This window comes from Stegostoma tigrinum, chromosome 5 (assembly GCF_030684315.1).
Source record: "Stegostoma tigrinum isolate sSteTig4 chromosome 5, sSteTig4.hap1, whole genome shotgun sequence".
NCBI lineage: Eukaryota > Metazoa > Chordata > Chondrichthyes > Orectolobiformes > Stegostomatidae > Stegostoma > Stegostoma tigrinum.
In genome coordinates this window covers 58,084,252-58,100,958 of record NC_081358.1, presented here as the reverse complement: position 1 = coordinate 58,100,958, position 16,707 = coordinate 58,084,252, and the positions used below count along the sequence as shown (strand labels likewise).

Here is a 16,707-nt window from a genome sequence, read left to right as displayed (position 1 = left end):
AAGACAATATTGAACAAAACGGATTTTCACTATTATTGAGACTGACTTCCGATTCCAATTTTACGTACTAAATTTAACTTCCATCCACTGCGGTGGTAGGATTTGAACTCAGTATCCTTGCAGATTAATTGACCTGATTCATTGGATTACTAGTCCAATGACATTACCACTATTATTAGTGATACTATTATTACCACCACTATTAACACATCATCCCATCACAAAAGTGACAGCTCACCCTCAATCCCCCACAAGTGCCAAGAAATTGCAGTATTTGATCAATAAATATATATTAAGTTCACTGTAAACTCTGACGGCTGTTACTTGTCAACATAACAGTCTTGAAGAAATGAGTTCATGCAATGCTGCTCAATTTTTCAGTGTTGGAATTGGCCAACAGAAACAATTGAACTTCATTCCTGTAAGAAGTAAGTCACTTATCAAGGTCTGTTGCAATTCTACACTGAAAGAAAAATCCTTCCTTTCTATTTACGTCTCTTTTCTCTGTTTTCTCATCGCTCTTTCTTTCCAACTTTATTTCTCATCCTTTATTTTATTTAACTCAAATTTGTGTTACTTTCTGTTTGTTGTCATTTTGCGCCTAACATTTAGATTAGAAAATAAATTGTTGGTTACGTTGTTCACCCTTTCTGATATTCTGTCATCATCTCAGTGTGAATATTTAGAAACATAGAAAATAGGAGCAGGACTGGGCCATGCTGCCTTTGGGCCTGCTCCGCTATTCAGTATGTTCATGGCTGATTATCTAACTCAGGACTCTGTTCCCTCTTCTGACCAATACCCTTTGATGCTTTAACTCTAAGAACAATATCTATCTCCTTCTGGAAAACATTTAATATTTTGCTCTCAAGTGCTTTTGTTCTCAACTTACTCACTGCTTGAAGGATTTTTTTACTTATCTCAAATCTAAATGTCGTACCCAGTGTCCTTAGTCCGGTGACCCCTGATTATGGACCCACCAGTCACTTGGAATGTCATTTGTGTATTTAACCTGTATAGTACTTGTAGGAGTGTTTTTCCCAACCCAGGATGAAAACTCACAAGACTGGCAGAATTCAGGCAAGTGGAAGATGTTTATTCAAGTAGAAACTGGTTTATGCAAGGAGAGGGCCAAAAGATCTTGCCCTGAATCTGGCTTTGGAAGATAGATCAATGACACACCCTCTGCTTTTACAAAGAAATACAGCATTTTTATACTCTGTGCTAAAGTAATCAAATACAACTTAGTCTTTGTCCGTCCCCTTAATTCAAACACCTAATCCTGTGGGACCCCAAATCAGTAACAAGCATTTCCATGGACATCCCCAGGTTCCCATGATCTTAATCTCTAGGCTTTGGGATCTTCTAATTCATTCGCATTCTAAATGTTTAATGCTTGTACTCCTTCAAGTCTTTATCAGGCTTGCTTATGTGTAAGTACAGCTCAAATTCTGTTACTCATTGTGTTTTGGTGCTGTCTTTTGTTACATTCAGATACTCCTTTTATTTTCCCACTGTCCCAATTACATAATGTAAAATTAAAAAGTCAGTTAGTTTTAACTAATTGCCATAAGGTTAACTTCTTTGTAAAGTTTAATATAAGTGTAGCATTATACAACTACTTCTACTGTCAACATTTTGTAATTTATGCATTGTGACCAATCTACCTTCCTCAGGGCATAAGAGAAGGTGTCTTTTAAGGCTAGTTAATCTTTAGATCTATGCTACTTTTTTTAAGGCTTGTATTAAATTCTGGTTATCTATTGAAACCAACTTCTATGATTAGAACATTTTATATTGCTGGTAGCTTCAAAGAGGCAATTACTTACTACAAAATGACTTTAGTTGTTATCCTTGCAGCTGCTTGAGGACCTAGTCTGGCACCTGACATTATTCATTTACTGGGACAATCACCATTTCATTAATAAAGCTGGGATTGGTCATTTAACTGTCCTAAGCCATCTTTTTATCAGAACTATCTTGGATAGGAACATACAGTGTTCTTTTACCGACCTTCTAGCAAAGGTAACATTGTATTTCACTGTGTGAGCAGGTTGCTTAGTTTTGCTTGTCTTCTGTCTGCCATCTTGTAAGCAGGCATGGGCCACTTAGTGTGGTCAGGTACAAAAAGTCACCTTACGTAGCCAGGTACAGGTCACCTCTACAGTCCTGTTAGAGCTGCATAGGTTTCTATGAGATCTCCCCCCTCATTCCTGTAAACTCCAATGACTATACTCATAACCGATCCAGTTTCTCTTCGTATGCTAGATCCAGTGTCTTTTCATATGTTTGTCCTGCCATTCCAGAAATCAGTCTAGGACTGTCAAGGGCAGAGACTATTGCAGTTTTCTTTTAGGTTCTTTGCATGTGATCATGTTTCTTTCCAGTCAGTTTTTCATTGGGCTTTGCATCGAGGCAGGAAGAAAGAAAGGAAGAGAGTGAGAGAGCGAGAAAGTGGGAGAGCGGGTGGGAGGTAGAGTAGTGCAATCATAATCCATTTTCCCTGCTTCAACGAATAAGAACTTTGTGAACTAGAAATTGATTTATACAATTTTTCTGCATATGAAATTTCATCTTCAACATGCCAAGATTCTCAAAATGGTGCAAATCAAATAAGAGATGAGGATCTTTTCATTTCTCCCAGGGAGTAGTTGACTGGTTTCATTGTCTATTGCATAGAATTTTAATTTCAGTTCAGGCTGTGCCATCTGAAGACTTGTGCTGAAAAATGGCAAGCAACATTGGTGCCTCATAAATTCTGCCTCTAACAGATTATCACTCTTTGACAGTCAATGGCATTACCATGACTGAATCACCCACAATCAACATCCTGGCAGGTTACCATTGAACAGAAACTGAACCTGACCAGCCATATAAACAAGAACAGGTCAGAGACTTGTAGGTAGCTTACTTCCTGACTCCCAAAGCCTGTCTGCAAGAAACAAGTCAGGGGTGTGGTGGTTTGATGGATACAGCTCTAACATAAGATAGGAAGCTTACCACCATCGAGAACAAAACAGTTTGTTCAATTGGCAACTACACCAGAACTTTCAACATTCTATCCCGTTACCATTGATCTATTGTATTAACTCACCGAGACGCCCTTGACAGCACCATCCAAACTCCATCGTCTAGAAGAACAAATGAAGCAGATGTATGGGAGCAAGGTCCCATCCAAATCGTCCTCCATCCTGACTCAGAAATATATCGCTGTTCCTTCAGTGACCCACGGGTCAAAATCCCTTCTGCAGCAGTTCCAGGAGGCAACTTATCTCTATCTTCTCAAGTGCAACTAGTGCTGGATGATAAATGCCAGCGTTATCTATATCCGTTCAGAAGAGATAGAACAGAGAACATTACAGCACAGTACAGGCCCTTCGGCCCTCAATGTTGTGCCGACCTGTCATACCGATCTGAAGCCCATCTAACCTACACTATTCCATGTACGTCCATGTGCTTATCCAATGACGACTTAAAAGTACCTAAAGTTGGCGAATCTACTACCGTTACAGGCAAAGCGTTCCGTTCCCTTACTACTCTCTGAGTAAAGAACCACCTCTGACATCTGTCCTATTTCTTTCACCCCTCAATTTAAAGCTATGCCCCCTCGTGCTCACTGTCACCATCCTAGGAAAAAGGCTCTCCCTATCCACACTATCTAACCCTCTGATTATTTTATATCTTTCAATTAAGTCACCTCTCAACCTTCTTCTCTCTAACGAAAACAGCCTCAAGTCCCTCAGCCTTTCCTTGTAAGACCTTCCCTCCATAACAGGCAACATCTTAGTAAATCTCCTCTGCCCCCTTCCAAAGCTTCCACATCCTTCTTATAATGCGGTGACCAGAACTGTACGCAATACTCCAAGTGCGGCCACACCAGAGTTTTGTACAGTTGCAGCATAACCTCTTGGTTCCGGAACTCGATCCCTCTATTAATAAAAGCTAAAACACTGTATGCCTTCTTAACAGCCCTGTCAACCTGGTTGGCAACTTTCAAGGATCGGTGTACCTGGACAAGGAGATCTCTCTGCTCATCTACACTACCAAGAATCTTACCATTAGCCCAGTACTTTGCCTTCCTGTTACTCCTACCAAAGTGCATCACCTCACACTTGTCTGCATTAAACTGCATTTGCCACCTCTCAGTGCAGCTCTGCAGCTTATCTATGTCTCCCTGCAACCTACAGCATCCTTCGTCACTATCCACAACTCCATCGACCTTAGTGTCGTCTGCAAATTTATTAACCCATCCTTCTACGCCCTCATCAAGGTAATTTATAAAAATGACAAACAGCAGTGGACCCAACACCGACCCTTGCGGTACACCACTAGTAACATAAGTTCCCTTATAACCTTTTCCAACAGTTTACCAACAACTGAGGTCAGGCTCACTGGTCTATAATTACCAGGGTTGTCTCTCCTCCCCTTCTTGAACAGGGGAACCACATTTGCTATCCTCCAGTCGTCTGGCACTATTCCTGTAGACAATGAGAGTTAAAGATCAATGCCAAAGGCTCGGCAATCTCCTCCCTGGCTTCCCAGAGGATCCGAGGATAAATCCCATCTGGCCCAGGGGACTTATCTATCTTCACCCTCTGTAGGATTTCTCATACCTCTTCCTTGTGAACCTCAATCCCACCTAGTCTAGTAGCCTGTATCTCAGTATTCTCTTTGACAACATTGTCGTTTTCCAGAGTGAATACTGTTGAAAAATATTCATTTAGTGCTTCCTCTATCTCCTCTGACTCCACACATAACTTCCCACTACTATCCTTGATTGGCCCTAATCTTACTTACGTCATTCTTTTATTCCTTAAATACCTATAGAAAGCCTTAGGGTTTACCCTGATCCTATCCGCCAACAACTTCTCATGTCTCCTCCTGGCTCTTCTGAGCACCTGCTTTAGGTCTTTCCTGGCTATCTTGTAACCCCCAAGCGCCCTAACTGAGCCTAACATAAGCCTTCTTCTTCCTCTTGACCAGAGATTCCACCTCCTTTGTAAACCACGGCTCCCGCGCTCTACAACTTCCTCCCTGCCTGACAGGTACATACTTATCTCGGATACACAGGAGCTTTTCCTTAAATAAGCTCCGCATTTCTAATGTGCCCACCCCCTGCAGTTTCCTCCCCCATCCTATGCTCCCTAAATCTTGCCTAATCTCATCGTAATTGCCTTTCCCCCAGCTATAACTCTTGCCCAGTGGTATACACCTATCCCTTTCCATCACTAAAGTAAACATAACAGAATTGTGATTGCTATCACCAAAGTGCTCACCTACTTCCAAATCTAACACCTGGCCGGGCTCATTATCCAGTAGCAAATCTAATGTGGCTTCGCTCCTTGTTGGCCTATCTACATACTGTGTCAGGAAGCCCTCCTGCACACTCTGGACAAAAACTGACCCATCTATAGTACTTGAACTATAGCGTTCCCAGTCAATATTTGGAAAGTTGAAGTCCCCCATGATAACTACTCTGTCTCTCTCACTCCTATCGAGAATCATCTTTGCTATCCTTTCCTCTGCATCTCTGGAACTATTCGGAGGCCTATAAAAAACTCCCAGCAGGGTGACCTCTCCTTTCCTGTTTCTAACCTCAGCCCATACTACTTCAGTTGACAAGTCCCCAAACATCCTTTCTGCAACTGTAATACTGTCCTTGACCAACAATGCCACACCTCCCCGCCTTTTACCATCTTCTCTGTTCTTACTGAAACATCTAAATCCCGTATCCTGCAACAACCATTCCTGTCCCTGCTCCATCCATGTCTCCGAAATGGCCACAACATCGAAGTCCCAGGTACTAACCCATGCTGCAAGTTCACCCACCTTATTCCGGACACTCCTGGTGTTGAAGTAGACACACTTCAAACCAACTTCTTGCTTGCTGGTGCCATCATGCGTCCCTGAAACTTTATTTCGGACCTCTCTACTCTCAACTTTTTGTATACTCGAACTACAATTTTGGTTCCCATCCCCCTGCTGAATTAGTTTAAACCCACCCGAATAGCATGAGCAAATATCCCCCCCAGGATATTGGTACCCCTCTGAACAATTAAAAAAAAGTTGCTCTTTTACTGTATGATACTGGCAGGATCACAATGGTCATACATTTTTTTTTCCAATCAAATTTCCCAGTAACTTTTGTTTTTATTTTTCCTGAGACAAATTTGCTTTTGGAAGTAGGTTTTGCATAGGGCATTAGCCAGACTTTGCCATGACAATCTATCTTCCTGCTTCGACCAAATTAATGATGCAATGTTGGCAGTCAATAGAGCTTGCTCCTTAAAGACATAACCCACATTTGGAATTGGGAATAATCTAGTTTTGCTGATGATATATTGGGGCCATGAAGGCACTTTACACTCCCAAGACCCCCTCTTTGGGACATGGAAAACCAGCTTCCCATGGATCCCTGGTCAGCCAGAGGAAGCATACTTCCATTACACTGGTAGCCTTCCCATTAGACCCACAATCCTGGAAAATCACTCCCAATAACGGTTCGAGTATACTACCCTTTTGCATTCTGTGTGCTTCCTGGCCACCACTGGGAAATTTCATGACAGAAAAGGAAACTTCGGAATACACCAGCAATTAACATTGGATGTTACGAAGATAACATACAGACAAGACTAAAGGCTCTGCATCTGAAAGTATACAGCAGTCATGACAAATTTAACAACTTGATAGCAAGCGTTAAATAAGACCTGAAAGCCATTATAAAGACATGGCTTCAGATGAAAAAAGATTTTTTCCTGAAAATGTAGGGGTGTATGATATTCAAGAGAATTAGGAAAGTACATTAAGGTGGAAAGATAACATTGTTAGTCGAAGATGGCATTTTTACAATAGTTAGAGATGACATTGGTTCAGTAAATCAGGCAGTAGGATCAATTTGTGTTGAGAGGAGGAATAGTAGGGGAAAGAAATCACCCATAGTAGTTGACTAAAGTCACCTAACAGTAAATACAAATTTGTGACAAAAGAATCCAAAAAGAAATATTGGGTACTCCAGATGAAGGTACAGCAGTAACCATGGTGAGTTTAATTTGCACATAAACTGGAAAAATCAGATCAGCAGCCACACTCTGGATCAGGAATTCATTGAATGCTTTTGAGTTAATTTTTATGACAGCACATTTTGGAACTGATCAGAAAATAGGTTGTATTCGACTCAATATCATTGAATGTGACAGGATTAATTAATAATCTCAGAATTAAAACACATTGAGACATAAGTGACCATAATATGATTAAATTTCACATTAGCTTGGAAGGGAGAAAATTATGTGGAAGACTAGTATTTTGAACCTAATAAGGGTGACAGTGTGGGCATGAAAGCTGAGCTCTCTGAAGTGACTTGGAATACTAGGTGACGGGACACATCAGTAGAAACACAGTGGTGACATTTAAGGAGGTATTAATCAGAATAAGTATATTTTTATTTTAAAAGAAGGACCAACCTTCTATGATTAATTAAAGAAGTTAGGGAATTAATCAAACTTAAATGAAAAGCATAAAGTTGAATGGCAGTTCAGACAATTGATCAGAACATAAAGGATGGCAAAGAATGACTAAAAGGCTAATCAAGGGAGAGGAAATAGAATATGACAGCAAGCTAGCTCAGAATGTGAGAAAATCAAGAATTTAAATAGATGAAAAGTAAGTAAAGTGAGTGGCAGTCCTCTGGAGGGTGAGAATGGGGAATTAATCATAGATAATAAGGAAATGGCAAATTGACTGAACAAATAATTTTCTTCGGTTGTTACTCTGGAGGATACAAGAAAAATCTCAGTAATAATCCTAAACCAGGATGTGGAAGGGAGAAGAGGAAATTTGTGAAATTACAATCACAATCACAAAGAGATGTGATATTGAGCAAAATAAAAGAGCTGCAGGCTGGCAGGTCTCTGGGTCCAGATGGATTGCATCCCCAGGATCTTAACAAAAGTTAGTAGTTGATGCATCAGTGTTAGTTTTCCAAATTTCCCCGCGAAAGGCAAAAAAATGAAAAGCTATAGGACAATTAGCTTGACATCTGTTGGGTGAGATAGAATCCCTACAGTGCAGACAGAGGCTATTCTGCCCATCGAGTCTGCACTGACCCTCTGAAGAGCATCCCACCCAAACCCACCTCTCCCCCATTCCCATGACCCTATATTTACATGTTTAATCCACCTAATCTATAAATCTTTGCACTGTCAGAGGAAACCAGAGCATGTCGCGGAAACCAATGCGGAAGCAAGGAGAACATGTAGACTCCACAGACATTCACCTGAAGTTAGAATCACGAACCACTGTGCCACCATACCTCCCAACATATTCAAGTTGATTATTAAAGTGGTTATACCTATGCACGTGGAAAATATGAAGGTAACAGGGAAGAATTCACATCATTATCTAAGGAAAATCATGTTTAATCATTTTACTGGAGTTCTTCGAAGGAATAACGTGTGATGTTGATAAAGGGAAACCCGTAGATGGATTTGGATTTTCAGAAGGCATTTCAAAAAGGTGCCACATCAAAATTTCAGGAAAAATGAAATATCATGGGATAGAGGTTACATATTATAGGGATAGACGATTTGCGAGTTGGCAGAAAACAGACTTTGCAAAAATGGGTCTTTGTCCGATAGGCAGGACGTGAAAGGAGGAAATCTGCATTTGTCGATGCTGATACCTCAACATTTTATAATTTACATCAATGATTTAGATGAGGAGAACAAAGTCATGGTAACTAAATTCATAGATGAACCATGACGGATCCAAAAGTGAAGAAGATGTAAGGAAGTTGTAGATGGATATAGATGAGTTTAGTGAATAGGCAAAAATCTGCAATATGGAGTATAAATTGGACAAATGTGAAATTGTTCACTTTAGCAAGAACAATAAATTTTTAAAAAATGAAGTATTCTTTAAAAGGAGAGTGACCACAGAATCCCAAAGTGCAGTGGAATTTAAGTATTTTGGCACTTGAGAAACAAAACATTGATCTCCAGGAACAGCATTTAATTAAGAAGGCTAACACGGTGCTATCCTTTTTGAGAGAATTGAACATAAAATTAACAATGTTATGCTGCAGTTATACAGGATTTTCTGTGATCATATCTTGGTACTGTATGCAGCTTTGGATTTCCTGAAGAAGGATGTAAATACATTGCAGAATGTTCAGAGTAGGTTAAATAGATTCATACCTGGAATAAGCAGGTTTGCTTATCGAGTTTTAAGAAGATTTGTAGCTCAGGTTGAGTTTCTGGATGTGAGTTTGCTCACTGAGCTGGAAGGTTAGTTTTCAGACGTTTCGTCCCTTTTTTTTAAATTGAAAAAATATACTTTATTCATAGAATATACAAAAAATAAAACATTTATACACCTACCCAGTCATGCAAGCTGCTCCGGGTTACCCGGGGGTATGTACACCAACTAAAGGCAAAAACAAAACAAAGAAGAAAAAAAAGCAAAGAAAATGCCCCGGCAATCGTCTCCCCGCACAGTCCCCGTTGGACCCCTGACCAGTTGGGGAAGGTGCCAGCTGGGCCCAGTTACCAGATAGGGCCCTTTTTTTCTATTCTGGACGAGGGGTTTCATACGGTGGTCTTTCCCCTCCGCACCTTGGCGGCAGCTGCCCCAAGCTTTAGCACGTCCCTCAGCACGTAGTCCTGGACCTTGGAGTGCGCCAGTCTGCAACACTTGGTCGGGGTCAGTTCTTTCAGCTGGCAGACCAGCAAGTTGCAGGCAGACCAAAGAGCTTCTTTCACCGCATTGACCGTCCTCGAGGCGCAGTTGATGTTGGTCTCAGTGTGCGTCCCGGGAAACAGCCCAGACAGCATGGAGTCCCGTATCACGGAGCTGCTCGGGACGAACCTCGACAAATACCACTGCATCCCCCTCCAGACCTCCTGCACAGAGGCACACTCCAGAAGGAGGTGATCAACAGTCTCGTCCCCCCGGCAGCCGTCTCAAGGGCAGCGTGCAGTGGCGCAGAGATTCTGGGCGTGCATAAAGGATCTCACTGGCAGAGCCCCTCTCACCACCAGCCAAGCAATGTCCTTGTGCTTGTTTGAAAGGTCTGGCGATGAGGCATTCTGCCAAACGACTTTGGCAGTCTGCGTGAGGAACCACACGACGGGATCCACCCTCTCCTTCTCCCGAAGGGTCTCGAGGATACTACGTGCTGACCACTGCCTGACGGCCTTGTGGTCAAAGGTGTTTCCTTTCAAAAATTTCTCCACGAAGGCCAGGTGGTACGGGACAGTCCAACTACTCGGAGCGTTCCGCGGCAATGAGGCCAGGCCCATTCTTCGCCACACTGGGAACAGGTAGAACCTCAGTAAGTAGTGACACTTGGTGTTTACGTACGAGGATCTACGCACAGCTTGATGCAGCCGCACACAAAGGTAGCCATCAGGGCGAGGGTGGCATTTGGTACGTCCTTTCACCCGTTTTCCAGGTCTTTGTACATGGTGTCCCTGCGGACCCGGTCCATCCTCGACCCCCAAATGAAGTGGAAGATGGCCTGGGTGACCGCAGCGGCGCAGGTCCAGGGAATAGGCCAGGCCTGCGCCACATACAACAGTACCAAAAGCCCCTCACACCTGACAACCAGGTTCTTACCCGCGATGGAGGGGGACCGGAACGTCCACCTGCCCAGTTTGATGATACGCTCCTCCCAAGTCTTAGTGCACGCCCCAGCTCCACCGAACCAAACGCCTAGCACCGTCAGGTAGTCTGTCCTGACGGTGAAGGGGATGCAGGAGCGGTCTTCCTAGTTCCCGAACATGACCTCGCTCTTACCGCTATTGACTTTGGCACCTGAAGCCAGTTCAAACTGGCAGCAGATGTCCAACAGCCTACTCATCGACCGACGATCGGTGCAGAAGACGGTGACGTCGTCCATGTACAGGGAGGTCTTGACCTGAAGGCCTTCGCTGCCTGGGATAGTCACGCCCTTCAGGCTCATGTCCTTCCTGATGGATGTGGCGAAGGGCTCCACACGAACAAGGCAGGAGGGAGCGGGCAGCCCTGCCTGCCTCCAGATCTGACGGGAAAACTATCCGATTCCCACCCATTGATCGAGACTGCGCTCACGGCGTTGGTGTAGAGCAGCCAGATCCAATTACGCATGCCCTCCTCGAACCCCAATTTAGAGAGGATGTCCCTCATGTAAGCATGAGAGACCCTGTCGAAGGCCTTCTCCTGGTCCAGGCTGACGAGGCAGGTGTCCACCCTCCTGTCCTGCACGTAGGCAATCGTATCCCTGATGAGCGCAAAGCTCTCAGCGATCTTCCTGCCCGGCACAGCACAGAAGTGTTCAGGGTGAATCACCGACTCCAGGACAAACCTGACCCCGTTGGCTATGACCTTGGCCAGGATTTTGTAGTCCACATTCAATAATGAAATGGGACGCCAATTCTTAATGTCTTCCCTCTCGTAAATGAGGGTGATGATGCCCTTCCTCGTGGACTTGCACATTTCCCCTGCCTGAGGCACACTATCGTACACCTCCAGGAGGTCCTGGCTGACCAGGTCCCACAGAGTGGAATACAGCTCGATCGGTAAGCCGTTGCTCCCAGGAGTCTTATTCCTCTCCAAGGACTTGAGGGCTCTGGTCAGCTTGTCGAGGGATGTCGGCCGGTCCAGCCACTCCCATGTGCCGTCGTCTAAGACCTCCGTGATAGATGACAGGAACGACTCGGAGGCCGTGCTGTCCGTGGGCTTTGCGTCGTACGGTCCGGCATAGAAGGATCTGCTGATCCTCAAAATGTCGGGCCAAGATGACGTCACCGAGCCATCGTCCTCCTTCAGCCATCTAAGCACAGAGCTCTCTTTGTGCACCTCCTGAAAGAAGAAACGCAAGCACGTCTCGTACTGCTCCACGGAGCGGACCCTGGACCAGAAGATTATCCTGGAGGCCTCCGCAGCGAAGAGCGAGGCTTGCTGGCCCTTCACCTCGCGGAGGTCCTCTGTGACATCAACCCCCATCAACTGCAGAAGGAGCAGGTTCTGCATCCTTTCCTGGAGTCGCGACAGCTTTCCCTGCCTCTCTCTCGCATTCCGAACACCCTTGAGGACAAAGAGCCTCTTGATGTTCTCCTTCACTGTCTCCCACCAGTTGCCCAGAGACTCAAAGAGGGGTTTCACGGTTCTCCAACCAGCGTATTCCCTCTTAAGCTCCTTGACGTTCTGTAGGATCAACAGAGTCGTGTTGAGCTTCCACGCCCCCTTGCCGGCCGGATGGTCGTCCTGTAAGTGACAGTCAGCCAGCAGGAGGCAGTGGTCAGAGAAGAACACCGGCTCGATGCCAGTGGACCTGACCGAGAACGCTCGTGACACAAACAGGAAGTCTATCCTTGAGCGGATAGACCCGTCTGGCCGCGACCAGGTGACTCTCCGCTGCGCTCCATCTGCAGGGGTGCTGAAGACGTCGATCAGCTTGGCGTCCTTCACTGTGCCCATCAGGAATCTGGACATGATGTTCAGTTGATTTCCCCCACCCGCTGTCCCCACGCTGGATCTTCCATCTGCATCGATGATGAAGTTGAAGTCTCCACCTAGGATAACCGGCCTGGACGTAGCCAGCAGGGGTGGAAGCCACTACAGGACGGCCAACTGCTCACTCTGTACCACTGGGGCGTACACGATGATCAGCCTCAGGGGAGCGTTCCTGTAGGTGACATCAGCCACTAGGAGGCGCCTCCCCACCACCTCCTGAACTTGAGAGATGGTGAAGTTGCGCCCCGCAGCAAAATAGCCAGGCCCGAGGACCGACAGTCGTTACCCCCCGACCAGATCGAAGGTCCACACGTCCAGGCGCCCGACCATTTCCCATACCTGCTGAGGTGCTGTATCCCGCACTCCTGCAGAAACACAAGGTTTGCCCTGACGGTGGTCAGGTAGGCCACTGTGGACACACATCTTGCAGTGGACTTGACGCTGCGCACATTAATGCTCGCAACTCGTACCCCGATTTTGGGCAGTGACCGCAGTACCCTCCCTGAGTCCAAGGTCTCGCCCCCTCCATCTGTCCCTTCATGCCCATTGCCCGGGCGAACTGCTGGACTCTCTCCGAGCTCAGGAAACCGTCCGTGCAGCCTTCCGGGTGGCATCCCCCCGTCGGGGGTATGGAGGCAGGAGAGTCCGGCTCTGGGTCAGGCTGGGGACATGCTGTTTCCTGCTTCCACCTGAATGTTCCGGGGGTCGTCTCCAGGGCCCCAGCGGCGCGTGGCTGTGAGTCGGATGGGGCCACAGGATGCTTCCCATCACCTGGAATCGGGGTGCTGCTTTCCTTCTCCCTTGAGATCTTTAGCTTCTGCTTTGGGCAGGCCTCCTCCGAATCCCCCTCGTCAGAGGAGCTCTTATAGCCCCCGTGTAGTTGCCTCTGCCCGCCTGATGGTTGCAGTGCCGGGGCCCGCCAGCACGCCTTCCTCCTCGCCTTCCGGACCGTTGTCCACTCCCCGGGTCACCTGTCGCCTCCTCCATCGACTCCGGGCTGGGCCCTCCTGCACGGCCTGGCCCTCCTGCACATTAGTGGGGTCCTTGCTGGGCCCTGGTGCCTTCCTCTCCTCCAGAGGGGCTTGCCCCGCATTGCCCCTGCCGGCGACCTGGGCGTAGGTGGTACCCTGCCGCGGGCATGCCCTATAGAGGTGGCCTGCCTCCCCGCAAAGGTTGCAGCTTTTTTCTTTTGAGCAAGCCTTTGCAAGGTGTCCCTCCTCCCTGTAGTTCCTGCAGGTGGTGGCTTTGCAGTCGGCCGCCACGTAACCTGCCCTACCACAGGCATGGCAGACTTTAGGTTGCCCTGCGTAGGTCAGGTAGCCCTTGCTCCCACCGATCGCGAAGCTGGACGGTGGGTGGATGATGTTCCCGTCTGCGCCCATCCTCAGTGTTACCCTGACTTGCCTCTGACTGGTCCAGATCCCGAAGGGGTCCATGATGTCGGTTAGGTCCCCTTCCAGCTTCACATACCTTCCGAGGAAGGTCAGGACATCCACTGCTGGCACATGCGGGTTGTACATGTGTACAGTCACCATTCGGCTCCTCTGTGCTGGCGTCACGAACAGCGGGACAACGGTCAGTACAGAGAGGGGGCCCTCACCTCCTTTCTCCTTGAAAACCTCCAGGAAGCGCTCACAAAGCTTGGCACTCCTGAAGGTTACATCGTAGAAACCTCCTTCAGGAAAATCCTGCAGGCAGTAAATGTCTGCAGCAGCGAACCCACAACAGTCCAACAGGACCCTCTTCACGAAGACACAAAGAAATAAAGAAACCTACAGCACAGGAACAGGCCCTTCGGCCCTCGACGCCTGCTCCGATCAAGATCCTCTGTCTCACCTGTCATCTATTTTCTAACGGTCTGTGTGCATTTGCTCCCTGCCCATCCATGTACCTGTCCAAATATATTTTAAAAGACGCTAACATGTCTGCGTCTACCACCTCCACTGGCAACACGTTCCAGGAGCCCACCACCCTTTGTGTAAAGAACTATCCACGCATATCTCCCCTAAACTTTCCTCCTCTCACTTTGAACTCATGACCCCTAGTAATTGAGTCCCCCACTCTGGGAAAACGCTTTTTGCTATCCACCCTGTCTATACTCCTCATGATTTTGTAGACCTCAATCAGGTCCCCCCTCAATCTCCAACTTTCTAATGAAAATAATCCTAATCTATTCAACCTCTCTTCATAGCTAGCACCCTCCATACCAGGCAACATCCTGGTGAGCCTCCTCTGCACCCTCTCCAAAGCATCCACATCCTTTTGGTAATGTGGCGACCAGAACTGTGCACAGTACTCCAAATGTGGCCGAACGAAAGTCCTATACAACTGCAACATGACCTGCCAACTCTTGTACTCAATACCCCGCCCAATGAAGGAAAGCATGCCATATGCCTTCTTGACTACCCTATTGACCTGCGTTGTCACCTTCAGGGAACAATGGACCTGAACACCCAGATCTCTCTGGTCATCAATTTTCCCCTTGGACTTTTCCATTTACTGTATAGTTCGCCCTTGAATTTGGTCTTCCAAAATGCAACACCTCGCATTTGCCCGGATTGAACTCCATCTGCCATTTATCTGCCCAACTCTCCAGTCTATCTATATTCTGCAGTAATTTCTGACAGTCCCCTTCACTATCAGCTACTCCACCAATCTTAGTGTCATCAGCAGACTTGCTGATCAGACCACCTACACCTTCCTCCAGATCATTTACATATATCACAAACAACAGTGGTCCCAGCACAGATCCCTGTGGAACACCACTGGTCACAGGTCTCTAATTTGAGAAACTCCCTTCTACTACTACCCTCTGTCTCCTGTTGCCCAGCCATTTTTTTATCCATCTAGCTAGCACACCCTGGACCCCATGTGACTTCACTTTCTCCATCAGCCTACCATGGGGAATCTTATCAAACACCTTGCTGAAGTCCATGTATATGACATCTACAGCCTTTCCCTCATCAATCAACTTTGTCACGTCCTCAAACAATTCCATTAACTTGGTAAGACATGACCCTCCCTGTACAAAACCATGTTGCCTATCACTGATAAGCCCATTTTCTTCCAAATGGAAACAGATCCTATCCCTCAGTATCTTCTCCAGTAGCTTCCCTACCATTGATGTCAGGCTCACCGGTCGATAATTACCTGGATTATCCTTGCTGCCCTTTTTAAACAAGGGGACAACATTAGCAAGTCTCCAGTCCTCTGGGACCTTACCCGTGTCTAGGTACACTGCAAAGGTATCTGTTAGGGCCCTGGCTATTTCCTCTCTCACTTCCCTCAGTAACCTGGGATAGATCCCATCCGGACCTGGGGACTTGTCCACCTTAATGTCTTTTAGGATACCTAACACTTCCTCCTTCCTTATATCAACTTGACCTAGACTAAGCAAACATCTATCCCTAACCTCAACATCCATCATGTCCCTCTCCTTGGTGAATACCAATGCAAAGGCACCTCACCTCGCGGAGGTCCTCTGTGACATCGACCCCCATCGACTGCAGAAGGAGCAGGATCTGCACCCTTTTCTGGAGTCGCGACAGCTTTCCCCGCCTCTGTCTCGCATTCTGAACACCCTTGAGGACAAAGAACCTCTTGATGTTCTCCTTCACCGTCTCCCACCAGTCGCCCGGAGACTCAAAGAGGGGTTTCACGGTTCTCCAACCAGCGTACTCTCTCTTAAGCTCCTTGACGTTCTCTGGGGTCAACAGAGTAGTGTTGAGCTTCCACGTCCCCTTGCCGGCCTGCTGGTCGTCCTGTAAGTGACAGTCGGCCAGTAGAAGGCAGTGGTCAGACAAGAACACTGGCTCGACGCCAGTAGACCTGACCGAGAACGCCCATGACACAAACAGGAAGTCTATCCTTGAGCGGATAGACCCGTCTGGCCGCGACCAGGTGTATCTCCGCTGCGCTCCGTCTACAGGTGTGCTGAAGACATCGAGCAGCTTGGCGTCCTTCACCGTGCCCATCTGGAATCTGGACATGATGTCCAGTTGACTCCCCCACCCACTGTCCCCATGCCAGAACTTCCATCTGCATCAATGATGCAGTTGACGTCTCTGCCGAGGATGAACGGCCTGGACGTAGCCAGCAGGGTTGGAAGCCGCTGCAGGACGGCCAACCGCTCACTCCGTACCGCTGGGGCATACACGTTGATAAGCCTCAGGAGAGTGTTCCTGTAGGTGACATCAGCCACTAGGAGGCGCACCC

General features: G+C 46.8%; 1 protein-coding gene across 6 annotated transcripts in view; it reads left to right on the top strand.

Moving 5' to 3' along the window:
• The window catches only part of neto1l (neuropilin (NRP) and tolloid (TLL)-like 1, like), a 222,583-nt gene that overhangs the window by 144,811 nt on the left and 61,065 nt on the right, over nucleotides 1-16,707 (top strand). The window lies entirely within an intron of this gene.